The sequence below is a fragment of the Marmota monax genome, unplaced genomic scaffold (genome assembly GCF_021218885.2).
Source record: "Marmota monax isolate L192 unplaced genomic scaffold, Marmota_monax_Labrador192_F-V1.1 WCK01_AAM20220418_F8-fsc00220, whole genome shotgun sequence".
Taxonomy (NCBI): Eukaryota; Metazoa; Chordata; class Mammalia; order Rodentia; family Sciuridae; genus Marmota; species Marmota monax.
The window spans coordinates 1,418,750-1,438,551 of NW_026693909.1; the positions used below are offsets into that span (position 1 = coordinate 1,418,750).

General features: G+C 57.2%; 1 protein-coding gene across 1 annotated transcript in view; it reads left to right on the plus strand.

Annotated features, from left to right (window-relative positions):
* LOC124105824 (uncharacterized) overlaps positions 1 to 19,802 on the plus strand; it is a 48,352-nt gene that overhangs the window by 3,854 nt on the left and 24,696 nt on the right. The gene's annotated exons all lie outside the window — the stretch shown is intronic.

Here is a 19,802-nt window from a genome sequence, read left to right on the forward strand (position 1 = left end):
CAGCAGCGGCACGGGAGTATCCGGGGGAGACGCGGTCGAACAGGGTCCCGCCCGGAGGCCTCTGCGGAGGCTGCCCGCCTCCCACGCACACCGAGGAGAGGCGGCCCGGCTCCGGAGAAACTGTTCCCGGGGGGGGAGCGGTCGGAGACCCGCGTTTCCAGCCCTCGGGAGGGACGGGCGCGGGATGGAAGCGCGCGGCGCCCAGAATCCTGGGTCCTCGCAGGGTGCCCGTCTCAGACTGCGCCTTCCTGCGCTCCTTTGAAAGCCGAGCTTTTCACCAGTTTCTCCACGGAGTTGGTTTTCCAATCCAGGAATCTTTTCTTCTTAAAAATTAATTCGCAAAACCCTACTTTAAGAAAAAAAAAAACATATGTAGGAGAAAAATATTGAATCCAACAGAGAGGACACCTTGGCGACCAGGGGTGTTCCTGAAAATTGCTCCGAGCACGCCGCCACGGCCCCGCAGGCTCTGAAAAGGGGCTTTGCCTCCAACCACCCTGTGAGGGAGGGGTGGACCCCCAGCTCTCTGAGGCCCTACTCCCCTCCAGAGTGCGTTGAGGAGCCAGCTGTAAAGGCCTCTGGGACCCCCAAACCGTACCCCCCACAGGCAGGATATGATTTAGGGGTCCTGGAACCTGGCTGATAGGCAGGCTCTGGGCCCCAGCCGCAGTAAATACCTACTGCCCAGGAGGTGGATGAGCGCAGGAGAGCACGGATGTGGGTCCTCTCTGCCCTAAGTTTTGGGTTTAGTTCCTTGTGCATGGCAGCTTCCCCATTCCTAAATAGTGGGTGGGGGCTGGCTTCAGAATCCCCCAGTGCTGTCTCTTGTCTCTCCTGTGTCTCCTCCCAGAAGGAGGTTGCCCACGTGGGGAGGTCCTGGATGCCTTTCGGACCTTGCAGCCCCCTGGTATTTCCCCCCACCTCTGCAGCCCTATTCTGCAGCATTCACTTAAAACAAATTTAGTGGGCTTTTTTTTTCCCCTTCCTCTCTCAATACTGTTTCAAAACAGTTGTTACAGCAAATAGCTGCAGACGGGCCTCTGCTGGATGTGGCCAGGGCTGGCAGCTGCCCAGCGCAGGCACCCAGCCCTGGGCAGCTCTGCAGGACAAAATAAGCTCCCGTGTTCCCCTCCCAAGGCTTGGAGTCGGGCTGCCCAGGCATGTTTGGCTGGGCTCGCTATCTGCATAGAGGATGCCTCCTTGGTGGCCCTCTGACTCTCCTGCTGTCCATAGCTAACAAATGTTTTTAATTTTAGAGGAACATACTGGGATCTGCAGATCCGCCTTTTACAAGAAGAGGGCCAGGCAAAGAGAGAAGATATTAAGCCTGAAGTCAGTTGTTTTTTGTTGTTGTAGATGGACACAATAATTTATTATTATGTGATGCTGAGGATTGAACCTAATGCCTCACACATCCTAGGCAAGTGCTCTACCCCTGAACTACAACCCCAATCCTGATACCAGTCTTGATGCTGGAGTGTCTAAACCAGTGAGTTCTTAGTGGACCTGGGCCCTAAGACACCCAGCCCCTGGCCCACCTGCTCAGCAGCCTGAAATCCTAGAAGCATCCTTAGCCCTCAGATCCATTCCTCCCAACAGAAGCCCCAGCCATTTCTGAAAGCCTGGTGGACACCATTCAGGGTTTTCTCTGGCCTGGGGAGAAGATGAATGGACGCCATGCATAGCCAGCTGTGCCCTGATACCTGGGCATGGCCACTCCCTGAATGCTGTTCTCACGTGTGCACACACGAACATTCATGCAGTTTTGAGAGCATGCTCCTTTTGTTTTTTGGTACCAGGGACTGAACTCAGGGGCACCACTGAGCCACATCCCAGCCCTTTTTGTATTTTATTTATAGAGACAGGTTCTCACTGAGTTGCTTAGGGCCTTGCTAAGTTTCTGAGGCTGGCCTTGAACTCACAATCCTCCTGCCTCAGCTCCCAAGCCTCTGGGATTACAGGTGTGCCCCATCACACCTGGCGAGTGTGCTCCCTTGATATGCACACATTCATGAGTGCTCACACATCACCCCATTCCCGTGTGTACACAAACCCACTCTGGCACATGTGAGTCTCACATAGTGTGTGACACTCCCACATGCACATGGGTATAAAACACAAAGGCAAGGCAGGCCTGGGATGTAGCTCAGTGGTGGAGTGCTTGCCTAACACGCCTGAGGCCCTGGTTCCATCCCCAGCGTCAGGAAACAAAACAAACGAGCAGGCAGAGACACTTCTACATCACATCCCAACACAGGGGCACACCGAACGAGCAGAAGCAGTCCTGAGCCCTGCTGTTACAGCCACAGCTTGCAGCCTGTCACCCCCAAGCCTGTCCTGGAGGCCCTGCAGCACTCCTGCCCCGACTCTCCCTGACACTAGCAGCAAATCTAGATTTCCCAGCTCCCAAATGACCGAGGTCCCAACTGATCTGAAAACATCAAATAAGTAATCATTTTTTTTTTTATAATTTTTTAATATTTATTTTTTAGTTTTTGGCAGACACAACATCTTTGTTTGTATGTGGTGCTGAGGATCGAACCCGGGCCGCACACATGCCAGGCAATCGCGCTACCGCTTGAGCCACATCCCCAGCCCCAAAGTAATCATTTTTTAATATAAGGGGCTGGGGATGTCAGGCAAAATATAAAATTATGAATTAACCACTGCTCCAAATAAATGCCTTACTGGGGCCAGAGAGCAGCAGGGCCGTGCTGCCGGGTAACTGTATGTTGGGTGTCTCTCCATTGTTCCCTGGGCCATTAGTCAAAGGGCATATTAGAAACAATATCTTTCTTTCTTTCTTTCTTTCTTTCTTTTTAGGGGGGTGGTACTGGAGATTGAATTCAGGGCCACTTGACCACTAAGCCACATCAGCCATATTTTTTGTATTTTATTTAGAGACAGGGTCTCCCTAAGTTGCTTAGCACCTCACTTTTGCTGAGGCTGGCTTTGAACTCATGAAACTCCTGTCTCAGCCTCCAGAGCTACTGGGATTACAGATGTGTGCCACCACGCCCCATATAGAAACAATTTCTTGAAGACAAAAATTGACTCTTAGTTCTTCCCAGCAGATGTGCGGGGGACTGGCCCAAAGACCAGACCTGAGACTGGGGCCAGGGTGCTGCAGGCTGGCACATGGAGGGGCAGGTAGGGGCAGACTGGGGGCCCTGGGACCTAGGTCTGAACATTTTCAGCCTGTGAACACCTGCAGGTTGGACCCAGGCTGGGGCAGGAAGGGTGGGCTAAGGCCTGGGTGGAAGCTGAGGTGGCCCACAGCACCCTGGACCCTCCCTCATGGGAGGAAAGCTGTACCCCACCCTACTCAGAGTCAGTGTTCCAAGGACAGCTCAGGATGAAGAATTTGCTCCTTTCTCTTCAAATAAGAGGGGTTTAAAAAAAAAAAAAAGTCAACTACAGTTGCCAGGAACTGCCCTGGCTAGAGGAGTATGTCTTGGGCCCCTTCCTGTCTCCTGAAGGAGGAGGCCCTCCACCATGGGGGAGGCCTCCTCATCAGGACCTTTGGCTACACAGTGTGGGGAAAGCTCCCTCTCCTATGCTGCAGACTCCCTGAAGCCCTCCCAGGTGGGATCTTGGAGGTGCTGCTTGGAGGCTTGGGGGGTGGGGGTGGGGCAGCCTTCCCCTGCCAGGTCTGCTTTGGAACTTGAGTTGGTAGGCAGACTAATTTGGGTGGGACAGGAGAGTGAGGGTGCCCTAGATCCCCAAGAGCAGGGGGCTGCCTCCCAAAAGAACAAAGCTTTCAGTCCCAGCACCGCTATTTAGCTGAGCCCAGAGGCAAGGTGTCAGGGGAAGGGGCTGTCGGCAGGATGCTGAATCAAGGCCACAAAGAGGGAATTGTCCCAGGGCCAGGCCTGGCTGGGCAAGTCCTCTGTCACACAGCCCATCTCTCCTGAGGATCAGTCCCAGCTCCAGATTAAGCAAGGGGCCTGGCCTCAGTCAGTGCCCATTGAGACCCAGGGACCATCAGGGAAGCACAGGTTGTACCTCTAAGACAGACCTCAGGACCCCGTTGTAAGTTTTAAACAGCAAGGAGAGCAGTGAGGTTGAGACCTGAAGTCAGATGAACAGCTTCCCCAGCCAGGGCCACCTCTGCTGCCCACTGCCTCTGCCTCCTCCTCTGAGGGAGGCTTCACTTCTGTTGCTGATTTTGACCAACCAGGTCAGCAGGCTGCCTAGCCCCCTCCCCTTGCAGGGAAGGTGCTTGTTAAACAGAGTTGTAATTTGTGGCTAAATATAACCCAGTGTGTTCACACGGAAAGTATAATTCAGGGTGCTAGTCATTCGAGGTTATCAGTGAGGAGACCCATCTGGGTTAAATTAAAGTGATTTTCATAAAGGGCAGAAGCACCATTGCCAGGCTTCTCTCTGCCTTTTTATTAGCAGTAGTATGGTTGTTATTACTACTAGAGGGGATCAAGGAAGATGGGGAGATGCCCCCGGACCCCAGGGCTGAAGAGCTAAGTGGCCCCTGCATCCGAGCAAGGAGACTTGTGTGCCCACAGGCAGTTCGTTCTGTTGAATCTGAAGGTGGCCTGGAGGGGAGAGGGCAGGTTCTCCGAAAATGGGGGAATGGCCTTGGGAGACTTCCTGAATAAGGAATGATGGATTCTCCTGGCAGGAGTCTGACCTAAACACCCTTCAGTCTTGGTGGTGAGGAAAGTCCCGTGAGGACAGGAGCCAGACCCAGGAGGGAAAGCCCCATGACCCAATATACAGGAACAGATGAGGACAGCTGAGTGGCTGCAGCGACCCTGCTGCGACAAGTGCCTGGGCAGGGCCTGATACAGGTGGTCTGTGGTCTTTCCAGGCACGCCCCCAGGCAGAACTGGTCCTCAGGCCCTCCCTTCCAGAGTCCCTGCCCCACAGCTGGCCACACCAGGCCTGGCTGGGGAAGGAGTGCAGGGAACTGATTGCAGGGTGCCGGGTCTTGGGTGCGCTTATTGGGGTCACTATCAGGTTGTGTCTTGCAGGACCTCCTCTGATGGAGCCCAGCTGGCTTAGGCAGGGTCCCAGCTGTTCACCAGGGCCAGGAGCAGAACCTCTAGGGCCAGACAGCCCATGATCTAGGGAGACAGAGCCCCCCGCTTCCCTTACTTCACCCCAGTTCCTCTGGCTTCCTTGACAGCCCAGGCAGCCAGTGGAACAGCACTCTTCCCTCCTCACCCCACCCACAGTGGCAGGAGGCCTGCCTCCCCTGGATTCCTTCAGTGCTCCATACTGGGAAAACCCCAGCCAGGCCAGACTCCCCCGCCCAGTACGGCTGTCCCAGTAGAGGGCCCTATTGTGTAGGGTGCTACACATGGGAACTGGTCCCACAGGGTCACAGGCCAAACCTCAGGACACTACTGTCCTGCTGTTTCCAGAACTCCTCATTCCCATCCAGCCCAGCTTCCTGCCCTTGAGACAGCCCACAATCTTTCTGCCCTGGGGCACCCCCCACCACTTGTATCCCCAGAGTCTGATGGGCCATAGGTCCCCTCCATGGAAAAAAAACAGGCTGGTAAGATGGAAGACAGATGCCTCCTTTTCCTCCCCCTTATGTCTGGGGGGATTTGAGTCTTTGGCCTGGTTACCTTCTGCATTTATAGACCACAAATAAGTGATTCCTATCAAAGTTCCTACAGAGCAGCCAGGGCCTGTAGCAGAGCCTGGAGAACCTCTCTTCCAGTTACCAGAGGGGCAGTAGGGATATGGTCACCCATGCCTCCCACCTGCCCTGGAGCATGGCCACTGCCTCTTTTGTTAACAGGACCGTTGATATCTTAAGTTAAAAATAACTCAGTAGGACCTTTTTTTCTGATATGCACAAATACATATTCAACCCCCATCCATGGTGTGTGGACACCTTTGCAGGCGGCACTTCCCCATCCAGGAGGGTTTTCAGAAGTGTTCCAAAGGAAGACTCCCCAGAAAACTCCCTCTTCTAACAGTCCGAGCAGGGGGTGGAGGCCCCCCCCCAGGGGCCAGCTCTCGCGGGACACTTCCCACTTCCGCAGGCCTTTTCAAGCACACCCCCACTGAGCGTGCGAAGGGCTACGGGGCCGAGCTCTGCGTCTTCCCCCGCGCGTCCCCAGGGTCCATCTCAGTATGCCACCGCTAGCCAGACCGGCCGCTGCCTGCTTCGCTGAGCAGTGCAGGGCAACAGAATGCGGGAGGCGGATTTGCTTCCCCAAGAAATTGTTTGCTTTTTTTTTTTTTTTTTTTTTTTTGCTGATTTTTCAGTGCAGAAAGTCTCCTGGAGCAGGTGGTATAAAATCAAAGCCCCTACATCCAAGCCAGACACAAAAGCGCCCTGGAAGTACCCGGACCCGCGTCCGGAGAAGCGCACGCACCCGCCGATGCCGTGTCTCGGCGGCCGCGGGCTCAGCATCCCCACCTGCTCCGTTCCGCCCTGTCCCCGAGAACCAGGAGGCGGCCGGAGGCGCCATAATGGCAAATTTATGGCCTGGGTGACGTGCTTTCCTCTCCCACAATGGGGCCCCGTGACATTAAACAGAAAATTGATGAGAGGGGAGCGGAATCTAATCTCTCTCCCTCCGCGCCGCCTCTTCTCGCTTTTCGGGGAGGCGGCGAGGGCCGGGAGGAAGAGTGGTCCGCGTGAGTTCCGCACCCGCGCCTTCCCCCAGATCCGCGCTCCCGGCCGGCCGCAGTGGGGTGGTGGCCGCCACCCTCGTCGCGGGCCCCCACCCCTCCGCGAACGCATTTCGAGAGGACTCTCGGGACCTGGTAGCCGCGACGCACAGACTCAGGACCCCAGGCCCAGGCACGCGGCAGCCCCTGTTCCCCTCCCCAGTTCCGGGAGCGCCCCCACCGCGCGGGGAGGGGGGGGAGGACCCCGGCCGCCCAGCCCCCATGTGGGAAAAGACGGCAAGTGACTCGGCGCGCCTGGGGTGGCTGCGAGCTCCCGGTCCCCTCCGCCGGCTGCACGGCTCCCCCGCGACGCGCCCGGCGCCTCCAGGCACCGAACCCGCCGCGCTGCGTCCTTAAAGGCGCCGCCTGCTCTGCCCGCCTTTGTCCGCGCCTCTGGGAAGGTCATGAGGCGGAGAGTGAGGGGCAGCGGCAGTGCCTGGCGCAAAGCGCATCTCCCATGCATAGCGCATCCCGGACCACAGGCGCGGGGCTCCAGGAAAACCTGACCCAACCGTCTCTGCGCCCCCTGCCCCATGCCCCAGGGTTACGTCTTGTCACACACACTGTGCTGGAGCACACAGCCCGCTTAAACGCTGGGCCTTGGATAAGTGGGGGTCAGGGGGGTGTGTTTCTCAGGGGAGGATGGAGAGAGCCCCTGGGGACCTCTTGGGGAAAAGATCATCCCCAGAGCCCCAGGAGCATCTAGAGGCATGAACAAAGTCCAGCTTGGGGCCTGATGAGGCTCCTGGAGTGAGGCTTCTGCCCCTCCTGCCTCTACCTTTCTGGCCTATATGACATTGAGGGTGCCTGTGTGCCAGATTCTGCCCGGACACTCAGACTCTAGGCAACCTGGGTTAGTGGTGTTGCCCATTTCACAGATGAGCACACTGAGGGGTGAATGGCTTGCTTGTCTGCTCACCTGGGGCCTAGACACTTGGGCCCTGAGTTATTCTATAAAAACCAAGATGAGGATTGACTGGCCTTTGGGTCCAAGCAGCCCCCCAAACCTTTGGAGTTGGGACCTCCACCTTGAAATGTGCGTCACCTATAGCACCTGCAGAAGGGGGTGCTTGGGCCCTGTCCTTCCTGGGCAGCAGGTCCGCAGGCCCCAGCCAGCTGGCCTGTTTCTCAGTCCTGCCATGAGATGCGGTGAGGCCAGTCTGACTCTGCAGCTAGGAGGAACTGCTGATGCGTGGGGAGAGCCAGGAAGGTCAGGTTGCCCTGGGACCAAGAAATCACCTCCGTCAGGCTGGATGCAAACCTCCACTTCTAGGTTCAAAAATCAGCTGTAAACTGCAGCAGCTTCCCATGAAGCAGGATGAACCAGAGGCAGCTGCCCCATTCAGGCAGGACCTGTCCCCCCACCCCCAGCCCTGCCCTCTCGGTGGCAGGCTCCTTGTGAATGTCTAGGCACCCAGCAGCTGAGCCTGGCTGGGGTGGGGGTGGGGGTGGGCCCCCTCGGGATGTCTGACCCAGAGCCTCTGATGTCAGGCCCACTGGGGGAGGGGACGCAGCTGGGGACAGCAGAGAATGGGGTCCTTGTGCCACTGTTGTCAGGCCCAGGGCTTCCATGAACACAGCTTTGTCTGCACCCACACCCCGTGGTGACCACGGGACAGGACTGGGGGATCAGCGGGCCTCAGAACAAGAGCTGCAAGCGTTTTTTGGCTTTTTGGCCAAAGTTAACCCTTAAATGGGTGTTGGATTCACTCTCCCCAGCCATGTGCCTGGCACCTGGAAGCCTGGGGCCGGAGGGCATGCAGAGGGGCTTCAGGCCCAAGGTTTGAAATACATTCAACTCTTTTTTTTTTTTCCTATTAAAATGGCTGCAGTCATTGGAGGAAATAGAGGGTGCCTGGGTAAGAGGATCTGGTAGGCGTGATTCTGACAGCACGTAGCCTCCCACACAGGTTCTGCTCCCACCCCAGTCCTAGCTGGCAACAGAAGTCCAGAGACAACTCCCCAGGGGTCTTCCAGAGGAGGAGGCCCCATCTGTCAACCCACCCGGGACTCTGGGCGGGGTGGAGGTGAGACTAAGTGGAGGATCTTGCAGGAACTCCAGAGCAGTTGGGTGTGGGTGGGTCACAGACCCTGGGAGCAGGAAGGACGGACAGGAAAGGACCATTTGTGGGCCCCAGGACTTGGCTGGCAGCAGTGGGGTCTGCAGAGGCAGTGGGGTCTTCCCAGTACCAAGTGGATGCTGGGGGTGGCAGCGGGATGGCCAGGACACTGGGAGCCCAAGGCACTCCTCAGACTGCAGCCTCTGGGCCTGCCCACTCCCCTCAGCCCACGGTCCAAGAAGTACACCTGGGCAGTGGCACAGTGGTGGGTTTTCTCTTCTTCTTTGTGATTCTATATATAAAATATATTTCTCAAATTTCCCTTTTGAATGGTATTCATTTTGTAATAAAAAACAAAACAACCGTAAGCAGCACCCTGAACAGGTCTGCAGGGCCAGAGTTTAGCGGCTTGCTGCACAGTAGGTTCAGTCACCCAAGCCCAGGGCCACTCCTGCCCTGAAGGCCCCTCGAGCAATCGCAGAGAAGGGTGCCTCAATTTTCCCCACACACTCTGGGAATCACCAGCTGGACTCCAGATGGGTGCTGCCAGCTCAGGGCATGCAGGAGTACAGGCGGCACCTGGAAGTCCTCCTGTTTTCTGAACACTCAGAGGGAGGTGCCCCGGTGGCTGGCATTGCTGCCCAGGAGAGGCCCATGGGCCCTGGGGAGGGCAGCCCAGCAACTCATGAATGTGTCATGATAAGCCAAAGGCGTGGGGCACCAGCAAGAGCAGGGCATATGGGGCCTGTTCCCCCAGGCTGCGGCTGGGCTCCCCTATCGCTCTAGAGGCTGGGAGAGGCTCGCAGGGATGCCCCAGAGACTCAGAGCCCTGCCCCTGAGGTGTGGCTGGTCTGCGGTGGGGGGTAAGTTAAGGCCTACCAGTCTCTGCTAGCTTCAGGGCAAGGTTGCACTCCTGCCCGCCCCCACACCAGGGGCAGTGGGATGAAAACCCGCCCCCAAATCTGCCCTGTCACTACCCCAGGATTGGGGCCATGGAGGACTTCTAGCAGAGGTGGGTAGGAGGTGGGCTCCAGGGGTCTCCAGCTCATTATAACTGGGTGTGGGGGGCCTGGAGTAAAGAGTGTGGACAGTACAGGCTTAGGAGCCTCAGGGCCCAGGGAGGGCAGGAAAGTTTCCCCAACATGATTGAAGAAGGAGCCAACGTCACTGGCACCCTCCCAGGAACCCGGCACCCCTCCATGGACAAGAGGAACAGCCAGGCATGGCAGGCACAGCTGTCCTGGCAAATGACTTGGGAAGGCACAGCTCTGGGGCCAGCATACACAGGAGGGAGCCAGGATCAGCCATGGCAGTCCCCATCCCCAGCAAGGACTCCCCAGCATGAAGCAGAGGGGCTGACGGACAGGAACCAGGACACCCAACCCCAGGCCTATAAGCTCCAAGAAGTATGGGGCTTGGGCATGCCTCAGAGGGCCCCCGGTGGTTGGTGGTTCAGGATGACCAGCACCGAGTCTGACGCCTGCCAAGTGCTGTGGGCCTGCCCTGGGCTGAGCTCAGCCCTTGTGTCCCCCAGTGCCACCATCTCGCTCACTGCTCCCACCTGTGGGTCCCACTAACTCACATTGCCCTGGGCAGTGCCAACATCTGGTCAGTGGGGCAGAGGAGGCAGTGCCCTGCTGCGTGGGACAAGCACACCAACCGCTGGGCATGTGAGGGACCCAAGATGTCCTCACCAGGAGCTAGGCACTAGCATGGGCAGCCACCCATCAGGTATAGATGGGGTTCCTGCAGGCTCTTGGGGCTTGACCCCCCCCCGACTCCTGCTTTTCCTGCATTCCCACCCGGAAGTCCTCTGGCCCAAGGATGTGAGGCCTATCCATCTGCATGGTGCCCACTGTGGTCCCTCAGCTCAAAGCGGGACTATAACAAACACAGCTGTTACTCTCATTCTTTTTCATGCCTTTTGGTAGTTTAAGCCCTTCTTTGTCTTGGATATTGTCTTAGGGTTATGCAGAGAGAGAGAGAACCAATAGGGATAGGCCCACACCTGTGTCTGCATCTATGTCAAGAGATTCTTTAGAAGGAATTGGTTCACATGATCACAGTCAAGTCCCAAGATGTGCCCTGGGCGGGAAGCTGATGGTGCAGTTTGAGTCTGAGGGCAGTGTGTGTTCCAGTTCAAACAGTCAGGAGGAGGAAATCCTCCTACTCTTAGGAAGATCGGCATTTGCCTCCCATTTGGGTCTTTTCTCCAATGGATTGGATGAGGCCCACCCACTTGGGAAGGAGTGTCTGCTTCACTCAGTCCACATTCACCAGCCAGATCCTAACCCCATCCAGAACACCCTCAAAAACACCAGAATTAGGTTTGAGCAGACACCGCAGCATCCCCTGGCCCAGTCAAGTTGACACATAAAATTAACCCTTGTAGGTGCATTCCACTGGAAGGGGAATTGCTGGGTCACGGGGACGGTGTCGGAGCCCCGTGGTCCCTGCTCCTCACTGGCACTTGGAACTGTCAGTCTTCCTCAGCTCTGCCTTTCTGAGGGTGGGAAGCCTCCTGTGGCTTAAGGCTTGTTCCCGATGGCTAGGGGCCACCAGTGTTCATCTGACTGTGGGTCATTTCTTCACCCTTTGGATCCAGGAGGTCCCTGTTCCAATGTGTTGCCCCTTTTAAAAATAGTGTTGATGTGTCTTTCTTGTTGATTTTGGGGCTCTTGACACGTTCCGGACACAGATCTTGGCTAGTCACCTCTCTACACCGCTGTCGAGAGGCGCGTTGTTTGGGCTTAGATTTCACTCAGAGGCTGGCGTTTCTTTCTTTCTTTTTTCCCTAGAAATTGAGCCCAGAATTGTTCTGCCTCTGAGCTACATCTGTGGACTTTTTTATTCTTCTTTTTTTTTTTAATTTTTTTTTCTTTAGTTGTAGTTGGACACAATACCTTTATTTTATTTATTTATTTTTATGTGGTGCTGAGGTTCAAACCCAGGGCCTCACAAGTGCTAGGCGAGCGCTCTGCCGCTGAGCCACAGCCCCGCCCCCTTTTTATTCTTAAGTCAAGGCCTCCCATCCTAAGTCGCCCCCCCTGGACTGGAAATTGCAGCCCTGCCTTGGCCTCCGGTCACTGGGATCACCAGGTGTGCAGCATTAGGCCTGGCTCCAAGTTCTTGATCTTCACTGTTGGATTGTTTTGCAGTCAGGTGACTGAACCCAGGGCCTCAAACATGCTAGGCAGGAGCTGCACCCTGAGCCTTGTCCCCAGCGCTGTCGCTCGGTTTTGAGACAGGGCCTGGTGAGATGCCCAGGCTGCCCTGGGACTTGTGAGCTCCTGCCTCAGCCTCCTGAGTCGTGGGATCACAGGTGTGCACCCGTGCACTCAGCTTCAAGTTCTTGATTCTCATGAAGTCCAGTCTTCCCTTTTCTGGTCAGTGACCTTGGCACCCTACATCAGAAATCTTTGCTGACCACAGTGCCTTTGAAGGTCCTCCTGTTTTATTCTAGAAGCTTTGGGGTTTATTTTTCACCATTTGGTGTATGATGCACTTTGATAGATTTTTGTACACACTGTGACAGAGCACCAAGGGTCAGCCTTCCTGTCAGGTCCAGCTGGCCTGCCCCCTTCCTGCTGCACTGCTGTGGCCTTTGTTAGACATCAGTGGGTTGGGGGAGGGGCAGCTGGCTTTCTGAACCCACCCTCCCATCCTTGGCCTACTGGACGGCTCCTGTACCACTCACTGGGGCCTTTGCTGGCCACTCAAAGCCCACCCAGGGCTTTAGGCAGAGGGGCCCTTGAGGTGAGGCTTCGGGGGCCCTCCTGGGTAGTATCCACTGCTTGCTCTCCCAGGGTACAGCTTCCTGTCCTGACTGCAGCGCTGCAGGGGCCCACCTCAAAGACCCTGAGGGGCTGTGGATAAGGGCGGGGGCAGCTCTCCGGGAAGGACACATCTGGCCAGCCCCCAGCTCACAGCAGCCCTTTACAGAGGACCCTCTGGCTCAGCTGCCACATGGGCTCCCAGGGCCGTTGCAGGCCCAGAGAGCTCGCATGGAGCAAGGACACCACATGGAGCCCCACACTGAGCTTGCACATTAGTGGGGCCGGGGACAGATGGTGTCAGTTAGGCAGCATGGCCCAGGGCCACCTGGGTGGGGCTGTTGGAAACGGGGGTGACACTGACGTCTGAGCAGAGCAGAGGGGAACGAGGAGCAGGCGTGCAGGTAGCTCCTTTCAGGAGGACCTGCAGGGCCAGGGCCCCAGGCTTCCAGGGCCTCCTGCAGGGGTGGGAGGGGGAAGGTCTCAGAGTGCAGGGCCAGCAGTGGGGCCAGAGGTCCTTCAGGTCCTTCAGGCCCTAAGCTACAGGGCAGGTCCCGCGGCTCAGGAGGTGGGACCCCGCACCTCTGGCTCTGCGCGGAGGTCCATCTGAGGCCTCCAGAGGAAGGAGCCTCAGCACTGGAAGAGCTCAGAGGGTCCTGCCCAGCAGCAGGCAGATGGAAAGGAGGAGCTGCAGCCAGGGAGGGGGCAGAGTGGGGGCAGGGGCTGGAGCTGGATTGTAGGGGTTCCAAGGGCTGCAGGGGCGCGTGGGGCAGGGCGGGGGTACAGGGTTCTGACTGCAGGGGTGCGTGTGGGGGTGTGGGTACAGGGTTCTGACTGCAGGGGCGCGTGGGGCAGGGCGGGGGTACAGGGTTCTGACTGCAGGGGTACGTGTGGGGGTGTGGGTACAGGGTTCTGACTGCAGGGGTGCGTGTGGGGGTGTGGGTACAGGGTTCTGACTGCAGGGGTGCGTTTGGGGGGTGTGGGTACAGGGTTCTGACTGCAGGGGCGCGTTTGGGGGGTGTGGGTACAGGGAGCATAGCCACACTGCCTGCACTCTGGGACCTGCACCCCTACAAGGGCCGGGGCTCTTCGCCAAGTTGAGCGCCAGGCAGGCTTCTGGGGGACTTGGACTTGGCCGGCAGGAGGTGATTGTCAGGCAGCTGGCTGGTTCTGGAGTGAGTGAGGCAGGCCCTCCCTGCCTGGACATGGCCTTGGGAGATGAGGCATAGCAGGGAATGGCAATCAGTGGTGTGGGAGGGGTCAGACTGCAGGGTCTACAGGGGACAGGACAGGAGGGGCCAAGGAGGGGATACCAGATGGGGAAATCGAACCAAGAAATTGTGACGGGGGCCAGGGTAGTGTCAGGAAGCCTGGAGAAGAAGGGTTCTGCCAGGAAGAGTCATCCAGGGCCAGTCAGAGGATCTGGTGCTGTGGTGGATGCTGGTGACCTGCCCAGGCCCTTGTGTCTGCTCCACCCCTCCCCCTTTCAGAGTGACTCTGAATGCACAGGGCTGACCCCTCTCCAACCACAGCCTGTGGCCACTGAGCACCAGGTTATAGCCCCAAGGTCCACTCCCTGCCAGGCCAGCTAGCCCAACCTCCTGACCCTCAGGAGGCCCTAACCTAGGCTGGCCGGACTCTGCCCCGTAGCCACGGGCCGTTGCCTATGTGTTTCTAGCTGGTCCTCCTGGCCATCCAAGCTCCCTGAGATCTCCTCTAGCACTGGAAGGAGATGGCCTTGTCCTAGGTCTTATTCCTGTGACCCAGCCAGGCCATACAGTCCCAGGAGCACAAATCTTCCACCATCCCACGTTCTCCCCAATGGTGAGACTCCATTGGCAATCACGGCCAAGCCAGTGCAGCCAGTGTCCCGGCTGTCACAGCAAATGACCACAGACTGGCCAGCTTAGATGACCAGAATTTATTTTCTCATGGTTCTAGAGACCAGAAGCTGGCAGCGAGGTGTGGGAAGGGTGGGCCCCCTGGAGGTGCCCAGTAGGTCCAGCCAGGCCTCCCGGGCCTGCCCCTGCCAGCACTCCTGTTCCTGTTCCTTGGTCTCTGTGTCACTTCTCCCGTGTTTCCCTTTTATTTTTTCCATATTCTTCCTGAAAATTTTATATGGTCAGATGGGGAAATCGAACCAAGAAATTATAACAGGCCATGTTTGAATTCCCGTCCATTTCACTTCACCTAACCATGAGAGACTGTCTGCCTCGGCCTCTGAGTCAGGACTTTCCCCCTGTGTGCGTGTGTTGGGGGCTCTCTTACTGCCGCAGACCAACGAGAACCCCTGGCTTGTCATGCAACTTTCAGAAATGCATTTTCTCAGGCCAGGGTTGCAACTCAGTGGGAGGGTGCTCACCCAGCGCATGGGAGGCCCTGGCTCCAACCCCCAGTGCTGCTAAATAAGTGAATGTATTCATAATGTGTCACTAGATGGCCCCAGAAAGGACCAGCAGCTTGTTGGGCTCCTGAGCATCCTGCACCCACACCCATCCCAGCCTCAGCCCAGCACACTCAGCCTCCTGATGGACGGCGGGCCTGACCCCTTCTCTAGTGTGGCCCCCCTCCCCAGCCACCTGTCTCCACGCTGCCACGGACTGTTGCCTAGGTGTTCATGGCTGGTCCTCCTGGCCATCCAAGCTCAGGGCTGGGAACACGGAGGGCTGGGAGGGTGGCCCACTGCTTCTTCCCAGGCTGAGGTGCAGAATGAAATTGGTCCAACTGCATCTGTTGAAAAGCAGCCCCCTGCCCATCCTGCTGTACCCTCTCACCAGCCCTGGGCCAGCTCTGCACTGTGCCACTAAGGAGCGGCGGTCACTCTTCCAAGTCTCCATGGCTGTGGGCAGAGCCCTGGGCATCCTGCCTCCAGCACTGTGCCCCCTGGCTCTGCAGCTATGTATCTGGCAAAGTGTGGCTCAAGTGGGTGGGAGCCCCCAGGGTGCCAGTCTGGTTCAGCCTGGCAGAGGCTGCACCCCCTCTGCACCTGTCCTCAGGCGTCATATACACCTCCGTGCTTCAATTCTGGTTTCTGGAATCTTCCTTCTTGTCATTTCCATCCCCCTCCCACTGTGTGTCCCCCAGAGTGGCCTGGACCTGAGGAAAGGGGCCCTGGAGAGTCAGGGCAGGTGTCCATGTGTCCAGACACCCAGGTGTCCAGGGATCCGTGGCAGAGCAGATCCCCAGACTCTCTCAGGGTCTGATTTATGGCTCATTTCTAGGTGAGGTCATCCTGGATTTAGGTTGGACACTAACTCCAATGACAAACATCCTCTTTAGAGAAAGACAAAAGCTATTTGAGACTCACCCACACAAAAGGAAAACTACGTGAAGAGGAGGCAGAGGGCTGGGCTGGGGCTCCGTGGCAGAGCACTGGCCTGGCATGTGTGAGGCACTGGGTTCGATTCTCAGCACGGCATATAAATGAATAAAGTCCATTGACAACTAAAAAAAAGAAAGATGTAGGCAGAGACCAGAGATGTACCACCCCCGGGGAATGCTTGGGCCACTGGAGGCTGCGAGGACAAGGAAGGAGCCCCTAGGAGCCTCAGAGGAAGGTGGCTCTGTGGCACCTCGATTCTGGACTTCTGGGCTTCAGAACGATAAGAGAATAAACTTTTATAGTTTTAAGTCACCCAATTTGTGCACATGTGTCATGGGGGGTCTGGGAAAGTAATACAATACTCTTTTAAGTCAAAGGTGTGGGCTGGGCTGGGGCTCAGTAAACAGCATTGCCTAGCACGTGTGAGGTGCTGGGTTCGATCCTCAGCACCACATAGAAACAAAATAAAGGTATTGTGTCCACCTATAACTAAAAAATAAATATTAAAAAAGGGGGGCTGGGGTTGTGGCTCACCTAGCATGTGCGGGGCCCTGGGTTCAATCCTCAGCACCACATATAAAGAAATAAAAGTATTGTGTCCAACTACAACTACAAAAAAAAGTTAAAAGGTGCCAGCATCATCGCCCACGCCTGTAATCCCAGTGGCTCAGGAGGCTGAGGCAGGAGGACCACAAATTCAAGGCCAGCCAAGTAACTAAGCAGATAGAGCCTGTCTCAAAACAAAATACAAAGGATTGGGGGTGTAATTCTGTGATAAAGCCTCCCTGGGTTCCACCCCAGTACCTCAAAAACAAACAAATAAACGATAAATTCGAGGTATAAAAGATTCTAAAGTGAAAAACCATGGGCACTGGCTCCCACGCCCTGCTGCCCCCCAAGCACACACACATCAGCACAGAAGGCCAGAGAGGGCTCTGGGCGTGGTCATCGCAGCACACGCAGCCTGCCTGCCCGTGGCTCCTGTCCTTTGACTCAGGACCTGAGGATCTTTATGCCACTCGGGCACCGTCACCTCAGTCCTCCTGAGTACGCGGTGCTGCGTCAGCTCAGCGATCTCTCCCTGGTCCAGCTCCTCTGCTCCAGGTGCGGGGACAGATTCCAGTGCAGGTGTGGTGGACAGGTGGTCCCTGTGAGTGCCCTTCCTCTGCATCTGGGTGTCCTGGTGAGAAACCCCTGCACCTGCTGGGGTGCTGGTTAGGAGCGCTTCACTGGGGAGGAATATTGCCGGGTGCCTCCCAGAAGGTCATCCCGCTCCCACGCTCCCCAGCAGGCAAGCCGGCTCACAGGAAGGAGAATGGGGGTCCCCGAGCACAGGGCGGGCCCCAGGGGTGTGGCTAGCGCAGCTTGGCCTCTGCTTTCTGGCTTCCTGCAGTCTGGGGCAAGCTTGGCCCTAGAGGAGCTGCCGGAGAGCTCGGCCGGGTTGGGCGTGGGCTCGGTGCTCTCCCTGGGCATGTTGATGGACATGCAATTAACCCGCCTGTGGTTATGTTGGCAGCTGAACTGGAACAGGAAGTTAGCACGGGAACCAGGGCCTTTCAAGTGTTGACAGATTCACGGAGCCTCTGCACCTGCGGGCGGGGACCTGTGCTCCTGCCTCCACGAGGGAGCCAGGGAGGACTGGCCCTGTCCCTGAGCCCCAGGGCCCAACAGCCACACCTGGGCAGAAGCTGAGGCCCGTCCAGTGTTGACCCTGGTGCGTGGCTCCACGTCCCTGTGGGTTTCTGTTTCCCCACGTCGCTCAGGGGAAGCGGTCTGCATGAGCAGCTCAGCACCATCTGATCACCTTCTTGAATTCCAGATGCTGGGCTCAGTCTGATGCTGCAAAACCCGGATGAGGATGCCGGCCCTCCCCTGGCAGGAGCGAGTCGTGGGACCCGTGCTCTTCGGGAATGGCGGTGCCTCGCAAGCCCACCTGCAGCCTGGGGAGTCTGAAACAGGGCCTGGGCGTGTGGGACCAGGAGCACCCTCCACGATCCCCCCCTGGACAGGCGGGTTTTGCTGGCTTGTTTTTGCAGCACTGGGGGTTGGACCCGACCCTTGAGTGTGCTAGGCAAGAATTCCACCACCGAACCACGTCTCACACCCCCCTGCGCCTTTTACAATTTTTATTTTGAAACAGGGTCTCGCTCAGTTGCCCAGGCTGGCTTGAACTTGGGCCCTCCTTCCTCAGCCCACTGAGTAGCTAGGGTGTGTGCCACTGTGCCAGTTCCAGGACAGGTTTTTTTAATGGCCTGATGCCTGGCGAAGCCTGAGTAGCAGTCCCCAAGTGGGGATGCCTGTGGGGCACCAGTGGAGGTTGGGGCTGAAGTTCAGCTCTTCATCATACGGGTAGGAGCCTGAGAGGTCCCGGCTGCTGCTCAGGCCACGGAGCTCTCACACTGAGGACGGCCCTGGACTGGCACACCCAGCTGACCCCTCAGCCAGCACACTCTGGAGGGGCCCTGGCTACTGTGGAGTGAGCGGACATGTCCCTGAGCAGGGCTCCTGCAGTGCTGCTGAGTGCCTCATCTGGGGTGAGCTCATCTCCCGAGCCCTCTGGGGCCACTGTGGCCAGCACTCCTTCCAGCACCTCTGCCTGTGGCTGCCCGCTCTGTCCTCCGGGTCCCAACCCCTCCCTCCCTATGCACTCAGTCTCCAGCCTGGTGTCCAGGAAGCCACAGCTGCAAGCCTGGGGCCTGTTACACAAAGACTCCACCCCGCACGGGTGAGACATGTCCCCTGCAAGACGTATTGAAGTGCCAGCCCCACACCTGCGACTTGGCCTTACTTGGAAACAGAATGTTTGCAGTGTGAGTGGGCCAGGACAGCCTGGCTGCCCGTGGTGATGCTGGCCACTGACCTGGGCCACGCAGGTCGTGTTAGAACCCCTGCCCTGTCAGTGACACAGTGACAGGGGAGAGCAGTTTGCACACAGAGGAGAGACGGGCTGTGGACGATGAGGCAGAGGTGGAGCCCTGTGTCTGCAGCTGAGGGCCACAAGGACCACCAGCACCCAGAAGCTGGAGAGAGCCTGGACCCCAGCAGCCCACCCTGCACATGCCCTGGTCTCCAGAGCTGGTCATTGGTTACAGTGGCCCCAGGAAGGTCATACCACCTCCTTCCTGCTCCAGGGACCCGCCTCATGGGCTCTTGGGTAGTGGCAGTTGGCAGGAAGTGTGGGAGCTGAGCGCTCAGGAAGTGACCTCAGGATAAGGGGGCAGGCTTCTCCTTTAGAAAGGGAGCCTCCAGGGTGGAAAGAAGTTTGGAACAACTCCACTACGTGGGCTAAGGCTGCAGCGTTGGTGTGAACTCGGTTTCCAGTACAGACAGCCTCAGAGTGGATGCGGCGTTGAGTCCAGCTCCTGTCCAGAGACTCACAGCCGGCCCAGAGCCCAGTCCCGGCTCCTCTCACAGGAGCCTGGGCCCTTCCGGAAAGACCGAGCCCGGGGCTGGGGCAGCGCATGCATTCCGAGCCTGGCCCGGTTGGTTGTGCCAGAAGGAGGTCAGGAAGTGCCCGAGAACAACAGAGACGACAGGGTCCTTGGGAAGGGGGAAGACAGAGGGCTTCCCTCTGGCCAGACCTGGGACGGACGGGCTGAGCAGCACCGTGCCGTAATGGACGGCCATCTTTATTTACGACATAAATGATTCATGATGAAGATAAATGATTGAATACGTGAATGGGGGGAAAGCTGACTCGTAAATGTGGAAGGAATAATGGGATCAGAAAACTTCCATTTGGCAACCGGCATATTAATAATTGATTCAGGGAGGAATCAACAGCGGATGCTCCGACTGCTGGTGAAAGGTCGGAGGAAACAGGCTATTTACTTGGCCTCCAAGAGTCTGCTCTCAGAGCACTCACTAATTATTACTTAGTAATTAGTAAGTTCAAAATACTAATTAATGTAACTGCACCGTGGAGGAACCTGGCAGGTGTCACCTTGAGCCAAGTGGCAAAAGCATTACCAACCGGGCTTGCTGGGCGCTGCTGAC